The 4646-nt window shown below is 70.6% G+C and overlaps 1 non-coding gene across 1 annotated transcript; it reads right to left on the reverse strand.

Annotated features, from left to right (window-relative positions):
- Positions 1–2857: 2857 nt before the first annotated feature.
- On the reverse strand, positions 2858–2976 carry LOC135978003 (5S ribosomal RNA). The gene has a single exon (XR_010595433.1). It is a non-coding gene; the product is annotated as a 5S ribosomal RNA (ribosomal RNA).
- Positions 2977–4646: the final 1670 nt, after the last annotated feature.

Genomic DNA, 4646 nt, shown 5'->3' on the forward strand with positions numbered 1-4646 from the left:
AATAGTCGTCCCCCGAGGACTCCGGGGGCCAGGCTTAATAGTCGTCCCCCCGGGCGCTCCAGGGGGAAAGCTTAATAGTCCTCCCCCGAGGATAGGCTTAATAGTCGCCCCCCGGCCAGTCCGGGGGAGGCTTAATAGTCGTTCCAGGGGAGGCTTAATAGTCATCCCCCGGGCAGTCCGCGGGAGGCTTAATAGTCGTCCCCCGAGTGCTCCGGGGGGCAGGCTTAATAGTCGTTCCCCAGGCAGTCTGGGAGAGGCTTAAGAGTCATCCCCCGACAGTGTGGGTGTGGGTGTGGGCGGGGGGGAGGCTTAGCAGTCGTCCCCAGGGCGGTCCGGGGGTGGGGGGAGGCCTCAGAGTCGTCCCTCCGAGAGCCGTGTCGGCGGCGGTGGCGGGTGTCAGGCTTTACGTCCAGCCTCCGGAGGGTGAGCGTCCTCGGACGCGATGCAGCCGCCGCAGAGAGGCAGCCTCCGAGGCAGGGAGCGGAGCACCGAGGCTGGGGAGTGGGGAGCAGGAGCCGGGGGGGAGGTGGGGGGCGTTCAGGACAACAGGTCAACCCCCTGGAAGCGGCTGTCAAATGTTCAACGTCCCCACTCGGCCACCAGGTCAAGCCCCGGGAAGCGGCTGTAAAATTCTCAAAGTCCCCACCGGGACAATAGGTCAAGCCCTGGGAGGCGGCTGTCAAATGTTCAAAGTCCCCACCGGGACAACAGGTCAACCCCCGGGAAGCGGCTGTCAAATTTTCAAAGTCCCCGTTCGGCCACCAGGTCAACCCGCTGAATCTACTGGGTTGACCTGGCGGCCGTTTTGCTTTCCGGCCACCAGGTCAACCCATTGGTTTCGACGGGTTGACCTGGCGGCTGGTTTGCTTTCCGGCCACCAGGTCAACCCATTGGATTCGACGGGTTGACCTGGTGGCCGGTTTGCTTTCCGGCCCGGGTGTCACCCCACTCCGAGGGCAGCACGGCAGTGGTCTTGAGGACCACAGAGGGGGGCTTAATAGTCGAGACGGAGCAGGTCCGGGGGAGGCTTAATAGTCGCCCCCCGGCCAGTCCGGGGGAGGCTTAATAGTCGTCCCCCGAGGACTCCGGGGGCCAGGCTTAATAGTCGTCCCCCCCCGGGCGCTCCAGGGGGGAAAGCTTAATAGTCCTCCCCCGAGGACTCCGGGGGCAGGCTTAACAGTCGTCCGCCCCGGGCGCTCCAGGGGGAAAGCTTAATAGTCCTCCCCCGACAGTGTGTGTGTGTGTGTGTGGGAGGGAGGCTTAGCAGTCTTGCCCCGGGCGGTCCGGTGGGGGAGGCTTAGCAGTCGTCCCCAGGGCGGTCCGGGGGTGGGGGGGGGGGGGAGGCCTCACAGTCGTCCCTCGGAGAGCCGGGTCAGCGGCAGTGGTGGGTTTACGTCCAGCCTCCGGAGGGTGCGCGTCCTCGGAGGCGATGCAGGCGCCGCAGAGAGGCAGCCTCCGAGGCAGGGAGCGGAGCACCGAGGCTGGGGAGAGGGGAGCAGGAGCCGGGGGCTGGGGCTGGGGGTGGGGGGCGTTCAGGACAACCGGTCAAGCCCCGGGAAGCAGCTGTCAAATGTTCCAAGTCCCCACTCGGCCACCAGGTCCACCCCAGTCTAGCAATGGGGTTGACCTGGCTGACGGCCGGTTAGTATCAAGGTAAACTCACCGTCGTCCACAGGAGGGCAGCTCTCAGGCCGGCCGGCTGCGGCTGACTCTGGGGCGGCGCCCGGTCCCGGCAGCGAGGGGCGGGGGGCGCGGAGCGAGACGGGGCTAACCGGGGGGGGGCGCCTCCTGCGACTTTGGGGGCCGCGGGTCGTCAGTGGCGTGCAGGCCGGGCCTCTCCCGGGGGATTCGGGGGGGCGGTCCTGCGGGCCGGGCGCAGGGGGCTCGAGCGAGCCCGGGCCGGTCCGCCCCGGGGCCGGGGTCTCCGCCTGCGGCTCAGGGGGGCGCGGGTCGTCGGGGGAGGAAGCCCGGGGGAGCCGCACACCGGCCCGCCAGGCCAGGCCTGGCCTGGATGGCCGCGGGGGGATTCGGGGCGGTCCCGCGGGCCGGGGGCCGGGCGCAGGGGAGGCGGGGGGGCCGAGCGAGTCCGTCCCGGGCCCGGGGCCTCCCCCTGCGGCTTTGGGGTCCGTGGGTCCCCGCTGGAGGAAGCCACTGGGAGCTGGACACCCGCCGTCCGTCCCGCCAGGCCAGGCCTGGCCTGGGTGGCCGCGGGGGGATTCGGGGCGGTCCCGCGGGCCGGGGGCCGGGCGCAGGGGAGGCGGGGGGGCCGAGCGAGTCGGGCCCGGGCCCGGGGCCTCCCCCTGCGGCTTTGGGGTCCGTGGGTCCCCGCTGGAGGAAGCCGCTGGGCGCTGGACACCCGCCGTCCGTCCCGCCTGGCCAGGCCTGGCCTGGGTGGCCGCGGGGGGATTCGGGGCGGTCCCGCGGGCCGGCGGCCGGGCGCAGGGGGTCCGAGCGAGTCCGTCCCGGGCCCGGGGCCTCCCCCTGCGGCTTTGGGGTCCGTGGGTCCCCGCTGGAGGAAGCCGCTGGGCGCTGGACACCCGCCGTCCGTCCCGCCTGGCCAGGCCTGGCCTGGGTGGCCGCGGGGGGGGATTCGGGGCGGACCTGCGGGCCGGCGGCCGGGAGGGTCCGGGCCAGTCCGCCCCATGCCCGGGGTCTCCCCCAGCGGCTTCGGTGGCCCCGGGGGGGGTCCTCCGCGGAGGAAGCCGGGTGGGTGGGGAGCCGGACCCCAGGCGCCCAGACCCGTGACCTGCGGCCGCGACCTCCGACTCGGCAGGAGCGACGAGGGGCTTTCCGGCCCGTCCCCCCCTCTCCTTCCCCCCCAGAAAAGGAGAGAGAGCTGACTCGGACCGGGAAAAGCTGCCTACGGCACCTGGGATTCCCAGGCGGTCACCCATCCAAGTACTAGCCAGGCCCGGGACGGTTTACCTTCCGAGATCGGACGGGATCGGGGGCGTTCGGTCCGGTATGGCCGTAGGCACCCGGCCCCGCGCCTCCTCGCCCGCTTTCCCCTGCCGACGCCCGGGCCTGCCGCACGGTGAGCCCCGGTCGGACTGCCCCCCCCCCTGCGGCAGGGCCCCCGTCTCTCGCGGGCCCGGTCCTTTTTTCCTTTTCGAGCTCCGGGGCCCGGGCTGGCCGCCAGAGCCCCTCCGCCCGCCCTCCCCGGCGTCGGGGAAAATACTGTCCCGGACTTCCAGTGCGCCCGATCCTGTCAGCCGGGGGGTGGGGAGGGGCAGTCCCTCGCTGCGGCCGGGGAGGGTGAGCCCAGGGCGGCTTGCCTGCCGTGCGAGGCCCCTCTCGGCCACCAGGTCAACCCCGAGTCGAAAGGGCTGAAAAATTTTCAGAGTCCCCTCCCGGGCACCAGGTCAACCCGTGGAATCGGACGGGTTCACCTGCTGGCCGGTTCGCTTCCCGGGCACCAGGTCAACCCGTGGAATCGAAAGGGTTCACCTGCTGGCCGGTTTGCTTTCCGGCCACCAGGTCAACCCCTAGGGGTTTTAACGGGGGCACGCCCGGTGGCCTCTTTCCCGTCCGGTCACCAGGTCAACCCGGATCTCCCTCCTTCCCTGGGCGTCCCCTCCTCGGAGGCGTCAGGTTCCATTCCCCCCCCCCCCCCCAGACTTCCAGGGGCCCGATCCAGTCGGCCGGGAGGCAGTCCCTCGCTGCGGCCGGGGAGGGTGAGCCCAGGGCGGCCTGGTCCATGTCTCTAGTGGGCCCGATCCTTTTTTTTTTTTTCGAGCTCCGGGGCCAGGCCCGCCCGGGCAGCCCTCCTCGGAGGCGTGGGGCGATTTCCCCCCGCCCCCAGACTTCCAGGGGCCCGATCCTGTCGGCCGGGAGGCAGTCCCTCGCTGCGGCCGGGGAGGGTCAGCCCAGGGCGGCTTGCCTGCCGTGCGAGTCCCCTCTCGGCCACCAGGTCAACCCCGAGTCGAAAGGGCTGAAAAATTTTCTGAGTCCCCTCCCGGGCACCAGGTCAACCCGTGGAATCGAACGGGTTCACCTGCTGGCCGGTTCGCTTTCCGGCCACCAGGTCAACCCGTGGAATCGAAAGGGTTCACCTGCTGGCCGGTTCGCTTTCCGGCCACCAGGTCAACCCCTAGGTTTTAAGGGGGGGGGACGCCCGGTGGCCTCTTTCCCGTCCGGTCACCAGGTCAACCCGGATCTCCCTCCTTCCCTGGGCGCCCCCTCCTCGGAGGCGTCAGGTTCCATTCTTTTTTCCAGACTTCCAGGGGCCCGATCCAGTCGGCCGGGTGGCAGTCCCTCGCTGCGGCCGGGGAGGGTGAGCCCAGGGCGGCTTGCCTGCCGTGCGAGTCCCCTCTCGGCCACCAGGTCAACCCCGAGTCGAAAGGGCTGAAAAATTTTCAGAGTCCCCTCCCGGGCACCAGGTCAACCCGTGGAATCGAACGGGTTCACCTGCTGGCCGGTTCGCTTCCCGGGCACCAGGTCAACCCGTGGAATCGAAAGGGTTCACCTGCTGGCCGGTTCGCTTTCCGGCCACCAGGTCAACCCCTAGGTTTTAAGGGGGGGGACGCCCGGTGGCCTCTTTCCCGTCCGGTCACCAGGTCAACCCGGATCTCCCTCCTTCCCTGGGCGCCCCCTCCTCGGAGGCGTCAGGTTCCAGTCTTTTTTCCAGACTTCCAGGGGCCCGATCC

This window comes from Chrysemys picta, unplaced genomic scaffold (genome assembly GCF_011386835.1).
Source record: "Chrysemys picta bellii isolate R12L10 unplaced genomic scaffold, ASM1138683v2 scaf100, whole genome shotgun sequence".
NCBI classification, from domain to species: Eukaryota; Metazoa; Chordata; order Testudines; family Emydidae; genus Chrysemys; species Chrysemys picta.